Raw genomic sequence first — 23,817 nt, 5'->3', positions numbered from 1 at the left:
CTACATGCCCATAATAATCAATGTACTACATTGTACAAACATTATTAACATAGGTTTAGTAATATATTAGGTAATAAGTTACTAATATAATATGGAAATTTAATTTTTAACATTTGCTGGCTTAGGAATTTCAATATATAATAGTCAAGATGTTGCCATGTGAATTTACATGGGTTATCAACATGGGGAGTCCGTTTCTACACAGTAAACCAGTGACTTGAGGGAAGAGCTGTTCTAAGACCCTCAGCACACGGAGCGTAAGAGTAAGCGTATCGTAAACACGTTTAGACTACGAAACGCGTAGAGTTCTGGGCACCACAAGCGTCGCGTAAGTGTCGCGTAAGCGTAATCGTTTTATAAGTGAAATCTTAGTTAAAATCATGGCGTTACTAGCGTCAGATGTCTTCGACGGATGTATCGACGATCTTACTTTCTCGTCAGATGAAGATTTTTTATTGTTCAATTATATCAGAAGTTTTGTTATTACGCTACGCCTGTCGTAATGACGACAGAAATCTCATACGCTACGATGCCGTTTCATGTGCGGACTTGTTCGAAATCGTTCGTAGCGCTCTCGTTCTACGCGCGTATTACGATACGCTTACGCGTGTCTCCTATGCTAAGGGCTCACTCGGCAAAGCAGTACGACACACTTGAAGCAACTTTAGCTATTGTGGATCATATACACGCTGAAACAATGCCACTAACGGAGCACACTCACACGCAACATATAGTTTTAAACCATAAGAAAGGGCTGCGTTAGAGGCAGCCCATTAAGAAATAATTTTCAACAACAATATAGCATTTAAGCGTTACATAACATAAAACTAATCTGAGTTGTCCTATTCGTCAACAAATTGTCGAGAAAGTTTTACAAGGCAAAAACAAAAGACAAGCGACACTGACATAGTTTTTTCATCATCGGCCGGTGCGCGCGGTGGCATCATGCAGGTCTGCTGTGTTACACCTCAACAACTGGAAGAGGCTGTCACGAACGTATTGCGAACCGGCTAATATTTGCCAACGTCATGGAGTAGATGGCGCTAGTAGTCACGTTTAAGTTAAATAACCGCTTCTAGGTTAGGTTAGGATTTTTTGGCTGAAGTTGAGAGGGTAGATGAGAACGACAGTAGGAAAAAGGAGGTTGTGTGAAAACAAATCTACGGGGGAGTGATATTTGCTTTTAGATCAAGTCAAGGACGTTCTTATGGTGTTATTAGAATAATGATGTGTCTCTTGTAGATTGTGACCGACGTTATCAGTACTCAGAGTGAACAGTGATCCAGTGAGGCTAATAAGAACTTAAGGTAAACTTTGAGTGAGGAATGGGATCGCTATAAGGGGAGGTTTGGAGGCGACTATTAAGCTCAAGAAACCAGGTGGATAATCATGTGACACTCATGTTATATGTAGGTAATAAAGTCGGACACCAGCACAACTCATATCGTCATCTCACTAACGTCCAGGCCTCGTATAGGTATGTAGTACATTTACATATCGCTTTCCAATATCCGTAAAAGCATTAGCTCATTCGATAGGTTAATAAGTATGGTGAGCTTGACGACAGAGGCACTAGATCGGGAGTCGTGGAAATCTTTGCCCAGCAGTGGGACAATTAAACTACATAAATGAATGTATTTCGATTGGCGGTTTCTATAAACGTTTGAACGCCCCCACTGAAAAGTTTTCCGACCTCTAAGTTAGGACAGCGCCTAACAAAACAATACAGAAACGGCTTATTTCCCGGTCAAGGCAGTAAACAACTTGCAGATAATATTCCCGGGTGTCAGTTCTTGTTACTTATTAATTTACGGCCCGTCGAGTCTTGCCTCTAATTAATTATCGTGTTATTCCAACCCTTATTTATTAAATCTGTATAAGTCCATAGGAAGCATAGATCAACAGACGTTAATATAAAAATAATCATATTTTTAGTATGTAACTAAACCTTCAAACGAGTATAAATTAAAACGAAACTGGGGGACCCGTGATAATCACCTTTTCATACAAATCACAGTCCCCATTTTCCTCTCTGGGCATTAACATTATTGAAAATATTTTGACACAATTAGTCGTATATCAACCACAGCTGTGCCCCTAGGTTTGATTTTAATTAACCCTTTAAAAACCTGTACACTCCTTTTTTGAAGAACCCCATACTGTAACCCCTTAGGAAAACCTCGGCAAGCTCATTCCACAGCCGAAGCGTCCGCGGGAGGGACTTCATCTAAAACCGCACGGTGCGTAATCACGTTTCCGCGCACAATTTCCGATTCAAGAAACAAACAAACACGATTATAAATGATGATACTTAAAATATTAAGCAAATAAATATTACATTTAATATTACAAAACCTCTCCACATGACAGATTGACATATTAACATATGCAACCTGACAGGCGGCGAGAATTCGCTGTCAAGTGCGATTTTGCATTAATTAAGTGATTGTTCTTCGTTTTTTCGACATAAAGTAATTTTTTGTGCCATTTTAAACCTTATTTTAAACGCATAAGGTCCAAATATGGTAAGTGGAGTACTGGTTGTATGAGGATGGTTTTTGGGTTTTTGTGGGGCGGTTCCGTATATGATTGATTAGTGTGAGAACAAAATGGTCTTCTTAACTAACTTCCGTGAAAGGAGGTTACAGTTGGATTGTGTTTTTTGTTTAATTATTATGCAAAGTGAATTCAAATTCAGGTCATTGTGGCAGTGAAATTTGATGTTTTTTAGTTTTGCTAAAACAGTCATATAACTGTTTATACACCGTGTTTTTTTTGATTTGCGTTAATTTCGAGGGTGCATTCCTGAGCTTAAATTAAGTAACTTTCTCAAAGACACCGATATTCTAATTAACTCCATTTCGGAGATCAACAATCATTATTTTTTATCTTATAAGGCACTTACGAGCGTGTACAGTTGCCTTAGGGCCTGTTTACTTATTGATTAGTGTTTAGTGCGAGTTCATACATTTGCTACTAAACGTAAGTACTATCTCGGACGATCGACGTTCGAAATGACATTGATATGTCACAGTTTTCAATTGTTTGGTTGAGTTAAATGTAATGCCCGTGTTACAACAACGCTATATGCAACAGTTAGTTACTTTTTATAAAAATAAAAAAGGTAAAAAAAAAACAAAAAAAAATTTTTTTTTGGAAATTAACTATGCCATTTAGTTTCCTTAAACGTACTTACCGATACCCCGAAGTTAACGAAATTCAATAAAAACACGGTGTATATGTATTAAGTATATTCTTAAGAAGCACTGATGGCCTAGCGTGCGTCTTGCAATCCGGAGGTCGCGGGTTCAAACCCCGGCTCGTACCAATGAGTTTTTCGGACCTTATGTACGAAATATCATTTGATATTTACCAGGCGCTTTTCGGTGAAGGAAAACATCGTGAGGAAACCGGACTAATCCCCACAAGGCCTAGTTTTACGCTCTGGGTTGGAAGGTCAGACGGCAGTTCAAATCTGTAGCTGATTTGTAGAAAATTTCAAGGAGTACAGTTATGTATTAATCATGTGCCCTCTCCTTGATCGACATCAACTTCTCCTCATTCTACTAATATGCTACTATTTGGACAGTTTTGCTCCTAAGTGTATGTCCAACCGTAATTGTTTGTTACCTGTTAACATATTAGCATACACGGAACCCTAATCCCTCGCTGAGTGATTGCGGGTCGCGGGTTCAAACCCTGACCCGCCTTTCACTAGTGATGTAACATTTGTGTAACCAATATGCTTCTATTGGAAACATATTATAATTAGATGTACGTTATGTTTATTATTATTTTGATACTAAGACTTTTATGTCGCGGTCAAAATTTGCGTTTGCATTAAGAGGAAAATGGAGGACCTGCGCGAAATCTCCTTCCCATACAAACGTAGTCCTCATTTCCTCTCTGGATTTTAACATTATTGAAAATATTTTTTTACAATTTTATGTATTTTATGTACAGTAGACGTGCTAAATCCCTTCCCGTTTTCAAAAATCTTTTGAAGACTCATTACCTTTCGCTGCCTTAACTTGCCTTTATTTATGATTGTATAATATATAATGCATGTATGTATATATGTATTTATTTTATTAGTATGTAGGTATGTATTATATTGTTTTCGTCTTCATTTTGTTGAATTATATGTATATCGGCACTACCCGTTCAATGTTGTAAGTTCATAGTTTCCTGCTACCCAAAGGTTGTCTGGGAGAGATCGCTTCTTAGCGATAAGACCGCCTGTTGTTACCTAACTTTTACGTGTTTTTTTCATTTCCTGACTATTTTTAACTGTATGGTGCACAATAAAGAATATTTACTTACTTACTTACATACTTATATTAATAACAGCTATGCCCCTTCGTTAGATTTATTTTTAAATTTTGAATTATTATATAAGTTCGGAGAATTTCGAAAGGAAAGGAAAAATAAGTCAATGGAGAGAAAAATAGTTTTAAAATCGTAACTATGTGTTTATATAGTTTTATATATTCTTAAATATAACAAAAAAAGATTCGGCTTTGGCTATGTGAATGGGCAGGAATGAACTTTTAATATTTATTATGTTATTTGCGTTTGTTTATTCCTAGACGACCAGTTTGGCCTAGTGGGTAGTGACCCTGCCTACGAAGCCGATGGTCCCGGGTTCAAATTCTGGTAAGGGCATTTATTCGTGTGATGAGCATGGATATTTGTTCCTGAGGCATGGGTGTTTTCTATGTATTTAAGTATTTATAAATATTTATATATTATATATATCGTTGTCTAAGTACCCTCAACACAAGCCTTATTGAGCTTACTGTGGGACTTAGTCAATTAGTGTAATAATGTCCTATAATATTTATTTATTTAGATCGATCATCAAATTTGAAAATTTTAAAAATACTGTTACGTCCCACTCTGTATACTTTTGAATTTTCATAATATCAAAGAACTGGCACCAGAACTGCATACGGAACCAATAAAGTTGATAAAACCACCAATAAATTTATATTCGACAAATATTATGGGAGATTCAGATAAATAGTCCAGGGTCTATTCATAAGAATTAAGAGTGACCCCATATCTCATCCACTGAAGCTTCTCGTATGTGATAGTTGTAAATTCTCTTTTATATGACCCTTTCTAATTTAAACAAATTCCGACTGTAAAGTAAACACTATAGAGTTGGATTTTGAATGTTCGTGCGATGTAATGACCGTTACAATGTTACGCAAATTTGAACTGTGGAACTGTTCGAATAAAGTTTAATTTAGTTTGGAGTGAAATGTTGTAAATTACAATGAAGATTTAAGCTTTTAGGGAAAGAGTAATTCCGTTTTCTTAGGAATATTGACGGATGTTTTAACAATTTTACAGGTTTGTTAGTTTAATATTGTCTTTTCACCTCAGCAGCTCGAACAAGCCTACTTTCGTCACTTCAGAGAGTGAGACAAAGTAGGTTTTTAATTTAGTGAAGGCCATGAATACAGGAATATCTCTAAAAGCTGTCGATAATGATGATTACTTTCGTTCATGAATGTAAATAAATGTGGTTAACTTTACTTGATGTTGAATTTGTTTAACCTTTAATATATTCTCACTACTGAGGTGAAAAGTTGTATGTGTCACACGAGAGGAAAATTATTTTACATCTCGTGTTTTGAGTCCCTCGCTACGCTCAAGATTCTAACTTAGAATCACTCGCTTCGCCCGTGATTAAATTATAGAATCTTTTGCTTACTCGGAACTCAAAATCAACACTCGCAAGAAAAACCAACTTTCCTCTCTTGTTGCACAAATAACTATTGTTTTCGAGATACATAGTGATTATTATTATTTTGCAAACACGCGTGACTATTACGATGGGCATTAGAATACAGAAACAATACAAATAATACAGCACATTAAGAAGAGGGAAACAACAGGCGGTCTTATCGCTAAAAAGCGATCTTTTCCAGCCTTTAGGTAGCTAATATCATTGATACTTATATATACTTGACAATTTACTAAGGCCATCAGTATACAAAGTATTCACGAGGAACCCGCAAGATTTTACCCACGCATATGTGAGGCCAAAAGAAGAAAAAAAATGTTTAGCAAAAAAAAAAATTAGTGTTACTTGTAATTTTTTATACCTGTCAATATAGTACATTACGATACAAGTGCAAAAAATAGGAAATTCGAAACGAGTGGCGATAAATTAAAACACGACCGAAGGGAGTGTTTTAAATCGACACGAGTTGCGAATTACCTATTCGCACATGTATCGTACAACGTTTTACAGTACATATGGCCCTTTAAATGTTCGACACAGTAACATAATATGCTACTTCTCGCACTAGTGCTATAAAGTAGCCCCATATGTACTGTAAAGGATATTTAGACTAGGCATCATAGTGACAACATCGCGTTTTATCAACCCTTAGTAACAACTTGCAAAAATATTTTTTTAATTGGTATTTACTCTAAAACTGCCTTTCCAGAAAATTTTTTATGTTTAAGTATGTACTCGTAGTAGTAGTAGTATTAGTAAAACACTTTATTGTACAGAAAGAAACATAAAACAGGACAGAACATACATCATTTGTACAAAGGCGAACTTATCCCTTTCAGGGATGTCTTCCAGTTAACCTTCAGTTAGCCTTTGATATGATACACACTTAAAATCTTTCGGGTATTTCGTGAGCACGTTGTATATCCAAGCCCTTCGTCACCCCGCCATAGTCTGCAGACGGTACAATAGTAATTTTTCGAGTCATTGGCTCCTTTGTCCCCGGTAATTAGGGGAGGCGGGGCTTAACGGTCGCTGATCGCGTATTAATAATTATTGTTCTGATTTGCCCCGGTCTCCTCTCGTATTGTATTGTGACTTTGAATGTGAAATGTTAGGAGAAATTAAGCTTGCTTTGAAATAATACAAAGGAATATGTAGCCTGTCGCCGTGTGGTGCCGGCGTCTTAGAATAGCACCACCCCATCTCGTCCCGTGGGTGTCGTAAAAGGCGACTAAGGGAATACCGACGTATGGGCAGCAGCGTTCGTCGAGTAGTGTTATCAACATCTACTGCGGTCCCAACTCGCACAACCAACCTAAAATATCAAAACTTTAAATATTTCGCAACACAAAAAACAAATCTCAACCACCAACTCCAGGGCCCATGGCCGCCAGTACTCAATGCGGGGACCATGGGTCCATCAAAGCTCAAACACAAAAACAACGCCGGGTCTCTAAAAACTGAGCATCACCATTGTTTTGTCTGATGGTGATGCCGGACCCGGCATCGCATAAGTCATGAAAACCCTTCGCAAATGTCACCGCGGACACAGGGTCGCCCGTATCATTAGCGAGGGCCCTGTGCCTTCAATCGACACTACAAAAGCTTAAAAAAAAAATTATATATGTAGCCTGAGATAAATATGCCATGATTTTGGAATCTATGTGGATAATGATGAAATAATCTCAGGTACGCGATTAGTACTCATTATAGTCATTATTTATAGTATCTGGGACACCGAGCTTTGAAAACTCAAAATTGGGCGTTTTCCCAGAAATAAGACCTAGCTAGAAAAAAAAAAATATATATACAAGAATTGCTCGTTGAAAGGTATAAGACAAGATCCTTATATTGCTCACTCACTGCTGGACATAGACCACGCCATAATAAGTCATTGAGGTGTTAGTAAAATAAATAAATATTTGAGGACATCTTACACAGATCGACCTAACCAGGCCCAAACTAAGCAAAGCTTGTACTTTGGATATTAGGCGACTATACATATGCATACTTATTACTTATGTCGATAAATAGATACACAGGTAACATATGGGTTAATATTTATGTGAACTAAGGAACAAATTTCGTGGTAAACATACATAAATGCCCTTACTAGATTCGGACCCGGGACCTCCTGCTCAAACTGTTAATATTTTTAATATCACGCACGTGGGGTCAGACATGATCATGACTCGAGAAAGTTACAAAATATAATTCTCACTCTCCACATAATATACTTACAATTACCCAATAAGAGCATGATGGCATGACCCTTAACCTCTGCTGTCTCGCTCTAAGGATTGCAAAAACGATTTGTCAAGCGTATGCGCACGTATTCCTATAGCTTTGCGAGCCCGAGTCGAGTTTTTCATACCACGGTGGCAAAAAAAGTACGGCCCGCCTGGTGGTAAGCGATCACCGTAGCCTATGAACGCCAACTCCAGGCTTGTAAACACTTTAAAACCTGGACACTCCTTTGAAGAATCCCATACTGCAGCTCCTCGAGAAAATGTATAGGTATTTATTAGTAATTAAACAGCCCTTATCGGGATTCAAACCCTGGACCTCCAGTTTCGTGGGTCACTGCCAACTAGGCTAGGTTTCTATTTGAACTTGTCTATCTTGTGTTTCGCACCAATATGATGAGATGGTGCCACAATTTTTAAATCTCTACGTAGTTGGACAACATATGAATATGACGATACTACTGTCAGGGGAATACAGTATGGTGTTCTTCAAAAAAGGAGTGCACAGGTTTTTAAAGGGTCGGCAACGCGCATGTATACCCTTAGAGGGACCCCACAATAGTATATTTCGAGCGTCGACGTTTAGTCAACTCTATGGCCTATCTATGGTCTATCGACGCAACGTTGGCGCTACTGCTCAGCGACGCCATTTTCCATAGCGCTGACTAGACGCCGACGCTCAAAGACGTTAGTGTGGACTGGCCCTTAGAGTTGCAACTGTGTCAGTCCATAGGCTGCTGTTATGGCTTACCATAACGGGCATTAACTTTGTTTGCCATCGACGTAGTATTAAAAAAACTAGCCCTTGTGAATAACAAATCGATCAGATATCAAGACATAGATGCAAATGGTCTGATGCCTGTTTATATATCTAGTAGATCTGATCAAACGATTTTATATGGATACTTAATATATAAGCATTAGTAAAAGGTTATCGAGATGAATGGATGTAAGTTAAGATGGGATTGGGAATAGATTAGTTTATGTCAAATAAGATTGGAATCTGTATAAGACGGGGAAACTAGGACCTTTGATCTTATAGAACCTATTGTAATATAGGTTAAGATTTTACTTAATAGTTGTAATATACCGTGTCTAGTAGGTATACTCTAAAGATAAGATAAAGATAATAGTAACATTACGATACAAGTGCGAAAAATAGGAAATTCAATACGAGTGGCGATATATTAAAACACGACCGAAGGGAGTGTTTTAAATCGACACGAGTTGCAAATTAATTAAATTACAACGTTTTACAGTACATATGGCCCTTTAAATGTTCGACACAGTAACGTAATATGCTAATTTTCGCACTAGTGCAGTAAAGTAGCACCATGTGTACTGTAAAGATAGTTTATTATTCAAGTAGGCATATTACAATGTGCTCTGTACCCCTAGTGTAAATAAATTCGATTTCCAAACGTGACGTACGCGTTTGCGTTTAGTCTCATTTTGTATTGATTTCGAAAGAGCGCGCCAAGCGGGACGTTTTGGAAACTCAAAATCCTATACAAAATGAGACTTAACGCAAACGCGTTCGTCACGTTATGATGTCGATCAAAGTTACACTAGGGGTACTGTATCTGTAGGTATTTAAATAAAAGTAAACAAACAATTTGTACATTTTCAGGTAGTTATAACAAACCAAAAGGCACAAAACCTGCGCGGTAACCAGAATATTGACTGGACACTGTAAGTTGAACAAACACATGTTTCAAATTGGAAAGAAACAAGATGCGACATGCAGGTTCCGCCAGGAGACAGAGGGAACTGCAATGCACATTCTCTGTTCCTGTGGACCACTAATGTCAAAAAGAAGTACCCACTTGGGGCGGCAAACCAATGAGGTACAGAACATTACGGCCCAAAGAATATGGAATTTCCTGGATTCACCGGGCATTAGTAATGAACTTTAAAGGGCTGTAACAATAGATCACTGCCTGGTCGACGTGGCACTCTAAGGCCCACAAACTTCAATAATAATAAATACAAAACCGCCTGGATCTTTAAACCTACATCACTGTGGCTTAAGACACCTTCAGCCTTAATTAGTTGCATGAGTCTGTGTAACTAGCAGTGATTATCCAAATACCCATTTACCCATTTCCTACCAACCTTCCGCCTGTACCCGTAGGTAGCAAAGGTGCAGGCATCCCTATTTATTATATTTATTTATATGTAAACTGAATGTATGGTAGGGCTAGGGAATTAGGGTTGTTTAGGGTTGATTAGGGTAGTAGGACTTAGGCATATTAGGTTTACAGCTCCCATAGATAAAGTTAGATGAATCCCTTCAGGATTTAACATTTGGTAACATCATGTAACATTTTCATCTACTCTCAACTGACTTAAGTATAGTAAAGAATTACAGAGGTAACACTACTGCTTGGGAACTCGTGCTATTGCTGTTGCTGTGCTGAAGTAGAACTACCTATTTATCTTCCTAGAAGCTCAAATAAACCAAAGATAATCAATCCACCTACCGACAAAACTTAAGTACATACCTATTGCAGCGAAACTTCCTTCAAAATCTGATATCATAACTAAACTACATGAATCCAAAATAAGCGTGAAACCGCTAAGCGTTCGAATTTCAAATCTCGCGACCGTTAAATCGGAACGTCAGCGCAAATCCAGTCGCGGCAAGCTCGCAGCCAGATTTTTATTGCTATCTATGGTAGCTGTAGATTCCTTACACTAGATTTCGTAAAATTCAGGACTAATCATTACGAAAGAATATATGAGAGAAGAAGAAGAATATTTAGCGTGTCGTAGGACAAGCTCCATTGGATCACTGAGCCACAGTTATTGGTAGATCCCGCAATACCATCCTCCTGCACCAATGCAAAGTCGCACATAGCTTTACATTTACATGTACCTATGTTCATATACTTGTCAAACGCGAGTTGTCTTACCTAAAGGCCAATTTAAACTTTAAAAATCTCATTTAACTTTAAAATTTGTATCTTAAGTTTATAGCCAGCACGCAATAATATATTGGTGCCAGCCACATGGAAAAATATCAATCAATAACAGATTTTTAATATTAGATTAGACCACTTGCTCTATCTAGTGTGACACAGCGATCAATTGAGCGTATTCTAGACACGTCCCGATCCTCAAATCCGAATCGGTGGCGGTATTCGGAACGCACCCGGGGCGTTCTTTTTTCCAAATTTGAAATTTGAACTCCGCCATTCTTGACTGCCATGATTTATGGGCTGGGCGTGCGTATGTGGTAATTTGGTTTAAAATGTTAAGGGGAAGTTTGCTAGTTAAGGACTAAAGTAATCGAGTTAATGACAGTAAAAAAAAACTGAAACAACGTATGTAAATACAAAATTAGGAGAAGGTAGGATGTTCTGTTTGTAATAATATTGTAAATGCGAAACTAACTGTCTTTCTGTTACCTACCTGAGTCAATTTATATAAAATTTGATATATAGTGAGATAGTTTTATAGGGAAATACTAATAGGATAGATTGTATCACAGACATCATCATTCTACGTCAAAAGCTAGTTTTCTAAAAGGTTTATCAGCTAATTTTGTAGTTAAGTATACTTACAAAGATTTTAGTAGTGCCAAAGTCTGATAGTATTCTGGTAAATTTACATACCTGAAACAAGAAAGAAACCATTTTTAGATTATTTTATAAATATAAAAACACCATTTCAAAACAGGAAATAAATAAAAAGAAACGTAGGTACAAAAAAAAGCGCTTTAAAGTGAAGTTTTGGTCAAACAACTCGTTTGCCCTTAAGCATCGGGCCTGAGAAAAAGTAATAATGCATTTAATGAGGCATTTTTATTCGTTTTTTCCGTTTTTAAGCTGCCGGTAAAAAGTTTATGGTGTGGCCAGCCTCCGCCACTTTGTATGGAGGTTTTATTGCCAGGTGCCAATAAAAAGGGTAGGTTGATGTCTCATTTATCGATTTTTTGGTGATATTTCATCGGCGCGCTGGTTTTTTAGATCCTTAACCCTTTAGGGCCACTTTCGCCGCTTGCGCGTTACTGGGATAGCCAACTCCGAGTTAACCGTTTGTACAGGGTTAAACTGTACTATGAAAACGGTTAACTCCGAGTTAGTTGGCTTACCCTGGAACGCGCAAGTGGGCCTGGGGCTCAATCATATAAAACTGACCGCCTTGTAACATAATTTTTTCCTTTTTTTTCCCGGAAAACCCGTCAATGACCCATTTTAATTATGGAAGGTAGAGGCAAGGAACAGAATCTCCATATACCAAAAAGTGACCGACAAAAAACCATAAATAGGTGGCGCTACAATACATAGAATACCTGAGAAAAAAATTTAATCATAGACAGCGCACTTCACTCCGTCAATAACGCCTAGGTTCTTAGCTACTCTAGCGCTACTCTGGAGAGATTTGGAACTATTAATTATAGCTGACAGCTGGACACTTTTGCAACAGTTCTGCCTAAGGAGAGTCTGTTCCTTGCCTCCACCTTCCATAATTTTAACACGGCCATCTTGACAAGCTGGTGCGTTGTAAGGGGGGTCACTCACGGTACGATTAATCGCTTCAATCACTCTGACGAGAATCGTGCACGATCAGTCGCTTCGAAATTGCCAGGCATACATGGAGCAATTGGACGTTACGATCGGTGCGCGATTGAGGGATGGAGCGCCTGCGGGGCTTTCGTCAAGAATGTGACAAAAATCAAATCGCAAAGAACCATACAACGGCGATTCATCGTTGCGATATCCATGATTGTACAGGTTTTTGTCGTCGATTAAGTAAACATGCACTACCGATCCATCGTTTTGATCGATCTGTAACGAAGGATTGTAAAGATAAATCGTACCGTGAGTGAACCCCCTAACACAAGTCAGCGTAGTGTCAGCGCTTGTCGACGGATGACTAATCTACATTGTCTATGTCTGAATATCTATGGAGCATTTGCGAGTCAATGAGCAACGACCTTGCGTTTCACTTGCTCAGACAGCTATTGTTCTTTTTTAAAAGCTTTTCGAGAGTACACTGTGAACTTGGGCTTTTTTAGGGTTTCATATAGAAATAATAATACAATGAAAATTTGTTTCATTGAAATGTGTGTTTCATGAATTCTATATTAGGTATAATTTACATAATCACTAGTATGTTTGTCGATAGGTATTTAAGAAAAATTATAAGGCATATATAGTGGTCATAAATCGTGACTTGAACTCGCTTGTCCCGTATAAGTACAGTGCATAAAAAAATCAGTTGTCGACAAAAAAGTAAAAAGACGACCTAAAATCCATTCGATTTAGCTAAATTCGGCTATTTATTTTAAGGCTAAAAAAATTTATTACTAGTAAATTATTGCAAAAACTTCGACCGCAGTGTGTTTGGTCGATATTTCTATTTTTATTTTATTATTATTATTTAAGCTTTGTTCTCACACATCTGTTATAAAATTGACTTTCCTTTTATAATATTTCTATGATGTGTGATCCCTTGAGGGTAAAGCCTCCTCCATCTTCTTCCATTTTTCTTTGTCTTCAGCAGTATTTTCCCAATAATTTCCTGCTATTGCATTTTCTTTATTATGTCATCAACCCATCTCTTTCTTTGTCTACCTGAGTTCAGTTTGCCCAGTGGGCCTTTCCATTTGGTTATATTTCTATTTAACAAGTCAGAAAGAACTACAAAGAAAAGACCTGGTATGTATTACCGAAACTTTACTATACTTATATAGGACTTTCTCGAGAACCACAGGCACAATATCACTTCCAAGACTTCGAAGCTAAAGCTAATTTTATTTTTAAAATAGCTATACATTTTCTATAAAAGTTTAAATAAATGTAATCCACATTCAAACACAATTCCTAGAATAATTGAATAATGCTAGAATATTAATATTATAGAATAGCTTGAAATAATTTATATTGTAATTTAATATTATGAAAGAAATAAATCTAAATCTATTCCTAGAATAATGCTAAGACAAATAAAATTCCTAGAATAATTCCTAAGTTCACACAGTTCGTGTTCTTATAATTAAGCTCGACCTTTAGGTATCGATACCATCTACGAGATAGTGCAACTTGATGCATGGCGTACAACAATGGCCTAAATGTTTCGCATTATAAATTAGTGTTTCTTCAGTGTAATGATTAATATCGTCTTTATATTCACTAATAAATTCCTAAGTCATTCGGGTTAATCGTTGCAGGAAGACCATTTTTAATATATAAGTAGTAGTTCATGTGACTGCTACATAATGAGAGACATTAAAATACAAGTGTGGCTTTATGAAACGAGCTGGAAGCGTGTTTCATAAAATCTCACGAGTATTTAACGCATAATTATATACAGTTACATACACTGCTGTATCTACACACATGTAATGAAATTAAATTAAAATCTTTATTTTCAGGCAACTTAGATAAATACCTTAAAACTAGCAGACATATCATAAAATAGTACATTACGATACAAGTGCGAAAAATAGGAAATTCGAAACGAGTGGCGATAAATTAAAACACGACCGAAGGGAGTGTTTTAAATCGACACGAGTTGCGAATTACCTATTCGCACATGTATCGTACAACGTTTTACAGTACATATGGCCCTTTAAATGTTCGACACAGTAACATAATATGCTACTTCTCGCACTAGTGCTATAAAGTAGCCCCATATGTACTGTAATATATCTTAAAAACTAAAACACACACTATGGCTGCGAATAATAAAAATGTGGCTGGAATAAGCTCGACCTTAAGGTGTCGATACCATCTACAAGACAATGCAAATTGATGTTTAGCGAATAACAATGGCCTGAATGTTTTGTATTATAAATTAGTATTTCTTCGTTGTAATTAACAAGGGTGCATTAAGGTTATTTAAAACGGGGTAATTTAGAAAATCACTAACTTTCATCATGATCGTTTTCATTTAAATTTAACTCTTGTATTTATGACCCTGCACCAACTCAATCTCTCGATTTAGCTCATGGTTGATTGGTAGAGAATGCCTTCTAGCATTAAGTCCCCAATTCGTACTTTCATGTATTGTACAATGTTTAAGAAAATAAATAAATAATATCTATTTCAGACTCTGGCGACACTTGCAGTACTGTAACGCTTACCAAGGCATCATGTTTACTGTTGCTATGGCACAAAATTAATGCTTCTTGTTTAGAAGATTTTGATATTTTCAAAATTACTTCATTTTCGAAGCTATATTCCTTAATATTATTAAAAAATATGTTATGCGGATTTATCGTTGCAAAAAACCCGTTATTAACAAGTTATTAATAAGAAGAATTAGCATTCGATTTTTCAAATTGTAGAATACAGATTTTTAACTCAAAATTTAACTCAATAGCTGGTAACCATAATATATGCACACGTCTGTTTTACTATCAGTCATAACTCTACGTTTTACAGCTTTCGAGGTTATCTAAGAATTTGACTGTTCTTTAAATCTACAGCGATTTAAAACACATGTAAATTTTATTTCACATCGTGTCTGGGAATTTTGGAGCTCATGCAACATTTCTTCTATACGTATATTATACATATATTATATAACAGTCCTTTTATGTAGATACTGATACTACTAAGCCTTATAAGGTAAGACTTTAAACTTTTGAACGCCATCTGTCAAACCCAAGTGTAAGGATACTGTTTAGTTTATATAGATATTTTGTGATTATAATACATTTTTCTAGATTAAATAAGCTAACTATACTATTAAAAGTATTTCTAACGATCGATCACGTGAAGAGTCACGTGATCGATCCCTCCATCTTAAATATTGAACGAGCATTCGGGAGATGACATTCGAACGATGACAGTCGAACGATGACAGTCGATGCAAATTACAAGTGGTTACGTTGATTGTATTATTAGCAGGTCAGTACGTTTTGTTTTGTTAGAACTCGATACAATATAATTGCTTGTCTAAGCGACAAGCGTACTACTGTCGTGTGGTTAGTTAGATTGGAAGAGGTTATATTCATTGTGCCAAATAAATGTATTTTGATCACCTACCGTTCTTTTAATATTATAGTTAGACCCCTTATACAAGAAAGTCATGCACACGCCAGTTTCTCTGACATATTATTTATTATTGTAGTTTGTGGGCCTTTGAATGCCACGTCGACCAGGCATTGGTCTATTGTGACAGCCCTTTAAAGTTCATTACTGATGCCCGTTGAATCCAGGAAATTCCAGATTCTTTGGGCCGTAATGTTCTGTACCTCATAGGGTTGCAATACGTGCCGCCCTAGGTGGGTACTTCTTTTTGACATTAGTGGTCCACAGGAGCAGAGAATGTGCATTGCAGTCTCCTCTGACTCATGGCAGAACCTGCATGTCGCGTCTTGTTTCTTTCCAATTTGAAACATGTGTTTGTTCAGTGTACAGTGTCCAGTCAAAATTCTGGTCACCGCGCAGGCTTCTCTGACATAAGCTAGCAAATATAAATCGTATGAACTTTGACAACGTACAGTCAAGGAATTAAATATCGACACGGTCAAAATGCCAAAGGTATGTATACACGACCTTATTGGCCACACATTAAGGTAGTGTGTACATGTGTTTGTCACTTTGTCTGTGTCAATATTTAATACCTAGACCGTACGCCATAGCACTTATAAGCGTTCTTGGCGCCACGGGCACGACTTATTGGCGTTCAAAGGGTTAAGAAGAGACCGGGTTCGTAACCAGCCTCAGCCACCAGAGGGCTGGTCACTTCTTCTTTAATTGATGACTATTTCTGTTTAAAATTTTGTATATAGTAGTGAGACTACTTAAAAAGCACAAATCCCAATATTATAGTACGTGTCATTCACGATGACACGCAGAAATGTCAAATCTAATCTATAATAAGATGATAATGCGAGTCAAGGCACGCGTCTTCGTGAATGACACGATCTGTAATTAAAATGATTTGTTTTGTTCCCTAAGTTGAAAAGAATAGCTATCAAAACATACTAAAGTGTAACAATTAACGTGTATTTTATTACACCTATTCGTGTGAAGTCAATCTGTAAGCCTTATAAAGTTATTAATCAGTAGATTTATTGTTTGGTTCAGTCGAAGGCCAGAAGATTGAATAGTACTTCAACAATGGATTGTAAGTGGGCGGTGGATCTTGGTTAGCGTACACTGCAGCGTAACTGCGTTAGCTTTTTAGAAGTAACTAAAACACTATATATTGTAACACAGTGTTTTTCTATTAGACATGTCTCATTCACGAGTGAGTGATTTAAACGAACTATATCTTTTTGAACTCACTCACTCTTTAACTCACTGAAGGTTTAACTTGCTCAGTAACTCATCTATCTCAGCCAAACGAGTGAGGCGATGCGAATATGCGAAACTACAGTTTCGGAGCGATTCGGCAGGTGTCGGGAAAACATGGCGGGATTGTATCGCGTAGGTCGCCATCTTGATCGCACTTACGGCTGTGTGCATCTGATTGATTGACATCTCTCTTTACTCACTCGTGAACAATATAGTCTACAGATCCACTAAGTCAAATGAGTGATATATATCTCCGCGAGCGAAAGATATCAATCTTTTCGACTCAGTGAAGCATTTTTCGCATCTCTATTTAATTTATTTTAGCGCAGTTAGCCTAGCGGAAAGACCGTGCGATTTTCAATTAGGAGGTCGCGGGTTCAACCCCAGGCTTGTACTAATGAGTTTTTCGGAACTTGTGTGCGGTATATCATTTCATATTGACCAGCCGCTTTTCGGTGAAGGAAAACATCGTGAGGAAACTGGACTGAACCTAGGCCTAGTTGACCCTCTGGGTTGGAATATCAGATGGCATTTGCTTTCATACTCCAGGCCGCCATGAAGATGATAACATTGTATTCCTGATGAATTGATGATGCTTCTCTTCACCGAAAATCTAGTGGTAAATAATATCAAATGGCATTCCGCAGGTACATAAGTTCTGAAAAACTTCGGTCCGCATTGAAAATCGGACGTTGAATCCACTCGGTCACCACCGCTATCAACTATTGTGCGTATATGTCTATAGATCGTGTCATTCACAAAGACGCGTGTCTTGACATGTACAGTCAACAAATTTGAATCCTAGGCCACTATAGAACCTTGTCGCTTTAACTAGTCTATACATGATATGCATCACTCAATAAGCACAGCCGTAGAAGTCATTATGACATGGTTCTATAGTGGCCTAGGAATCAAATTGGTTGACCGTACATATTGTCATGTAACTAAAGGTTACATTTTCACAAATCTGCGCGTTATCGTGGATAGTACGAACTATACTTAAAAATAAATAATACTTTGCTAGGTCGCAGTGTAGTGTGTGAACGTTGACACGATTCAGAAAACATTTCGTCGAACAATATTTCGTAAGCGCTAGCGCACGCTATTGTATGGTAAGCGAACTAGCTACACCGATCTATGGGGTTATTCCATTTGCTTGCCGTGAAGAATAAGTTTATAATAATTTAGAGACCCATAACAACCGTAAATAACATTGGTTTTTAAATAAAATTGAAATTTTAGCGCTTCGTGTAAGACTCGAATATGCGACCTTTTGGAACACTGATCCAATCGCTCTTACCCAACTAAGCTACCGAATTTCGAATTATACTGAAGAGATTTATAGTATCGCTTGCAGATGTATCTACTTGATAGCGTTTATAATATTGGTTGCCAAAATGGGCCCCGGGTTCCTTAAGGAGCAACCAGGAAAACGCTGATATGAGATTACGAATAATAATATAAATATTAGTTATGGCACTTCCTTACACGAACCAATCAATCCGATATTGAGATCAATAACACTCCTGTTATAGTAAAAGTATGGTAGATAGATTACCGTGCTCATCGCCTAAATAAACCGGGCCCACTGGAAATTGAACCCGGAACCACTTGCTTCGCAGGCAGATCACTCTGAACCCAAAAGGCTGCAGGCTGTTTTCATTGGGCAAACCAAGAAAACCTATATGCTTTAATTATTTTATCCTTTGACTAAAACTACTGTACACTTTTCACTATTTGACCTATAGGTATACTCCTAACGCCAATACAATTCTCGTGTAAATGCTGCCTAATACATATATACGTATACGAACAATGTACATACATGCAATGTCTTACCAAGAAATTTAATATGCGGCGCTCTGACCACAATAATGTCGATGCAAGCAATTTTGTCACCTGCCTCGTAAGTTTACGACAGAGTTCAGGCAAAACAGTAGATTCACAACATTTATACTAAGGATAGGTAACTTCAGTAGGCCAAGAGTATAACTAGTAGCTCTGTGAGCTGTAGACCTCGCGATAAGATCGATAAGCTTAAAACATGTATAAAAAAATCCTTCGTTGAGCCATTTTCACAGCGTACTCAGAATGGTCTTAAGTGACATAGAACGTAATGGAACTTAAGTCTTTTATACCAATCTCCAACGTTTTGAACATTTTCCAAAAAACGAAATCACAGAAAAATTCTATGTAGCTAAGAATAAGATTCAGTTAACCCTTTCCCAGGCCGCACCAATCTACAAGGTTTTCCCAAAAACTTCAAATATATTCCAATACATACAGCTTTGATGAATCATTTGAAAGCAAGTCACATTTTCCGAAAATGCAATCTAATTTGAACCTTAAATCCGATAGCTAAGGTTGAAATTCTATTGGCGCGAATGTAGTCGATGAATCGTACTATGCCTGGAAAAGGGTTAAGAATGCGATATGTAGAGGAGAACATCTGAACATACAAAAGCAAATTGCCCGAGTCAAAACGTTGACTTCGCTACCGCTTCAGCCAATGATTTAGAAATGATATTTTATTTTTTTATACATGTACAATGCTTATATACTAAACAAGTGGTCATTTGTAAGTTTATCGCAGCAGCAAATTCTGTGTACGTTCCGTCGGTTAATAAAATATTCTAAAAATTCAAGAAGTAACTAAAATTATACAAAAACTGCACATAGGTATTATTTTGGCTAATCAAGACTGTGGCCATGCTGTGCGGTAAAGGCCTGTTTTAAAATATACAAATAATAGTATTTATTATAAGTTCATACATTTACTACTTGTATTTTGAGAGAAATGTGAGAACTCGCTCTAAACACTAAACAATGTAAACAGGTCTATACGCACACAATCATTCCATTTTCGAAGATGGCCTACTCGACACAAACCTACTCTGACTACATATTAGCAACGTGCCTACACCTGTATACCTATAATACCTATAGTCTTGTAAACTACTAGCTTTAACAATGTGTAGGCGGGATGAAGATTGGACGTATGAAATGTTGGGGGGCACAATTTGGACCTCTATACACCGTGTATCCGAATAAACTGACGGACTTCTGACAGTGATAGGTTCAAGGCACTTAAACATCTGTAAAATGTAACAAACAGTCCATAATTGCTGATCTCTAGTTATTTTGATACTTGTGTTAGTTAAAGAGATTAAAATTTACAGAAGCTTTAAGGCATCGTTATGTGAAAAGAACCGCTGTCTTAGGGTGTTACCACACCAATCGATCGATGTCGATCGATGGTATCGATCAACATCGTTCGATTGGTGTATCCGTCGATCAGGCAACGCTACCACACCAATCGATCGATGGCATCAATCGATGATCGTTCGTTTGGTCCACACCAACCACCCTTCTACATAGTCTTATAATAACATTCTCGTTGCCAAAAACACATCTCTAGAAGAGATTTTCTTAGTATTGCGAAGCTAAAAGTGGCCACTAACAATGCTGTATACAATAAAGAATATTACACCACGGAAGAGCGTGGAAGCGTAATAAACTTTTACCTTTTTATTTTTTATCACCGAATAGAAAATATTCGAAATATATTTAAGGGCGTCCGCTAGTTGGCGCGGGTGCACGGAGCGAGCGCACGCGCGTGCGCCATTGTAGGTAATGTTCGTCGCACGTGTCCACGCCAGAGCTTTGCTCATACTATTCTTCGTTAACACGCTCACCCGCTCCGTGCAAACGCGCCAGCCAGCGGACGCCCTAAAAGAAACCTGTACACATTTTAATTACCATTCATTTAATATTCGACTACCGCACAAGTCTCACTGTGTATCCAATACAGTGCTGTACGGAGGGACAAAGCTTAAGGCACCTCCACACGTGCCGTAATTTCGTCCAATCCGGAGCAACAGATTTACAGTCCCTTTGAGGCATAGGCCGGGAAATAATTGCATACAGCATGCGACTGTGGTGTAGTTTGCTGCAGAGAATCAGTATGAAACTTCTGTAGGAGGGCTCAGTATGCATTTTATTTTTTACTATAAAGAAAAGTAGCTACTGTATGTAATTGCATGATTTCTATAGTAATCTAAATTGTATTTTATTTCGGACACATTAGCGTCATTGCTCGCAATAATTATTAATAATTAATGTGGATACATACATAAATACATATAATTACGCCTATTTCCCGAAGGGGTAGGCAGAGACCACAGATTTCCACTTGCTACGATCCTGACATACCTCTTTCGCTTCCTTCATGACATTCCTCATACACGCTCGTCGGTTTAGGGTGCTCTTGACCTGGCCTTTCTTCAGGATTTCCCCGATTTGATCAGAGAAAGTTCCCCGATATGACTTTAAAATTGATTAAAGAATTAATCATTTAATTAATTTCTTACCTGAAATTTAATTTTGATTCCTAGACAATAAAAGATGCAAAGATTTCTTATAATGTAGATTTATTAAAGAAAACCTTCAAAACCGATATGGCAATAATAAAAATGCTTTTATTATTGCCATATCGCTATATATTTAAAATATTTGCACTATAAACAGTAAACGTAAGTGCCAAATTTTTTTTTATGTAATAGGTCGCAAACGAGCAGACGAGCCGCCTGATGGGAAGCAGTCATCGCCGCCCATGGACATAAGCAACATCGGAGGAGCCACTTATGCGTTGCCAACCTTTGAGAACCCTAAAAACCTGCTTCTTGAAGAACCCCATGTCATAGCGCAAGGGAAACGGAAAACGAGCGAGATGCCCGCTTGTTCTTGGTTTGCCACGTGTTTAAATGATAACTAAGTTCAATATTTCATAAATACAAAACTTTACGAAAAAAAATTTTTTTGTATCTTTTCGCTCTCCTGCAAACCAATGTAAGTGGCGTACGGCACAAACGTATTCCCACCCAACGGTTTGCTGAACCTAATCTTAGCTAGCTTTTAACATCCAAGCATTTTTTTTTTCATTGTACAAATTAACACAAATTGACATGACTATTTCGAGAATGGAAGTGGCGACCATAATAGGCAGGTTGACTGGCAGACAATCTTTTTTTAAATGTCAACGCCATATGGATAAAGGACAGTTTTAAATGAAACGCATTTTAACAATGATAGAATAGTGAGTAGAGTTTTTAAAACACTTAGGTAACACAAATAGAGATTGAAAAACTTTAAAAATACGGCTCTATCTTTACTTATATTTACTTTTATTTCCTTAACCAATATTGAAAATTTAAACATGTACTTTATATAATCTAAATAAAATATAATCTAAATAGCTAAACTACAAAACTTAAAACCAAGATCTGAAAATAAATAATCTTTAAATAAAATACTAAAAAACTATCCTCCTGCGGTATGGTGCCGTAGATGCTAGCAGTTTTCCTCGCTGAATCGCAAGACTAATTATTTGAGCGAGAAAGCTGCCAGCTCTGCGGTCACCGGTGACCGATAAAAAATAAGATGCACAATTTTCTTCTATGAAATAATAAAGAATAATCTTAAAATATTATTGTTTATTCAGTATGGATCTAAATGAAACAAGACGGTACTCAATACTCATTCATTCAGCCAATGATGTATCTACTGTTTTCAAAAACGAATGAGAAAGATGCATTTTATCCACAAGAGTTGCAAAGTAATTTGATGCAATTTTTAAGTTGTTTCCTCATGTTAGCTGCCAGAATTTACTTTTAAATGATGACTTTGAATGATCAATATTTAATAACGTTACTTTGGATTTGATTTGGTTTGATTTTGAATGATATTTTACAGTTAGTATTTTCCTCACGTTGGTGTGGTGAAAAATATTGTGTCTCATTCGGAGGCAAAATTTGTGTGACCCTCGTACCTTGAAACCCTCGCAACGATCAAGATTCAACTTTCAAAACTACTTGCTACGCTTGTGGTTTAATTTTGAAATCTTTCGCTTGTTCGGGTATTAACGAGCGGTTAAACAATAACTTAGCTCCCTTGTAAATCAAATCACTATTAACCATTTTTCCTACTCCTCTACTGTTATCTGTAATTTATGCATTCATTAACACGAATATAAGAACATACATAAAAGGTTTCAAGAAAAGTCTATATTGTCTATTCCTCATAAAAGCTCTTGTGCTTTTAATCGCTATAACGTTACTGCGATTAATGGCTACCAACCTAACAAAACCAAAACGAATACAGTTTTAAACTAAGTGCATTGCTGCCAACTTACAAAATGTTCATTTGGTTGCATAGTAAAAATAATTACTTCATAAGTCAGAAACACGCATGTGACACCCGTAATATAGCAACACCCATAGACTACGAAGACGGCTTAGCGTTGCTTGTTAGTCTCCGTAGGCTACGGTGGCCAAAATTGAGAAAAAACTGTCCATAAATTTAATTTAGCAAGTAGCAAGTACCAGGGCCTCATGAGTTACGAGGAGGTGTCGCTGACCGGCCGGCCGCGGCCCGGGGCGGGCTGGGCGCGTAACAAGGTATGCTCGCGCGTCTTGGCTATATACTTTTGCTGTAATTTGTTTACCTAAATTAAGATTTGTTTTTGTTGACTCGTAGGAAAAATATTATATGCAACGTTGTA

General features: G+C 37.2%; 1 long non-coding RNA gene across 1 annotated transcript in view; it reads right to left on the bottom strand.

The window, feature by feature from the left end:
• Positions 1-23,817, bottom strand: part of LOC133530654 (uncharacterized) — a 48,845-nt gene that overhangs the window by 5,602 nt on the left and 19,426 nt on the right. The window contains exon 2 of the long non-coding RNA XR_009801346.1: positions 11,568-11,618. This is a non-coding gene — a long non-coding RNA (uncharacterized LOC133530654). The remainder of the gene's footprint in view (positions 1-11,567; positions 11,619-23,817) is intronic.

The sequence above is a fragment of the Cydia pomonella genome, chromosome 23, assembly GCF_033807575.1.
Source record: "Cydia pomonella isolate Wapato2018A chromosome 23, ilCydPomo1, whole genome shotgun sequence".
Taxonomy (NCBI): domain Eukaryota; kingdom Metazoa; phylum Arthropoda; class Insecta; order Lepidoptera; family Tortricidae; genus Cydia; species Cydia pomonella.
This window is presented reverse-complemented; position numbering and strand designations above follow the sequence as displayed.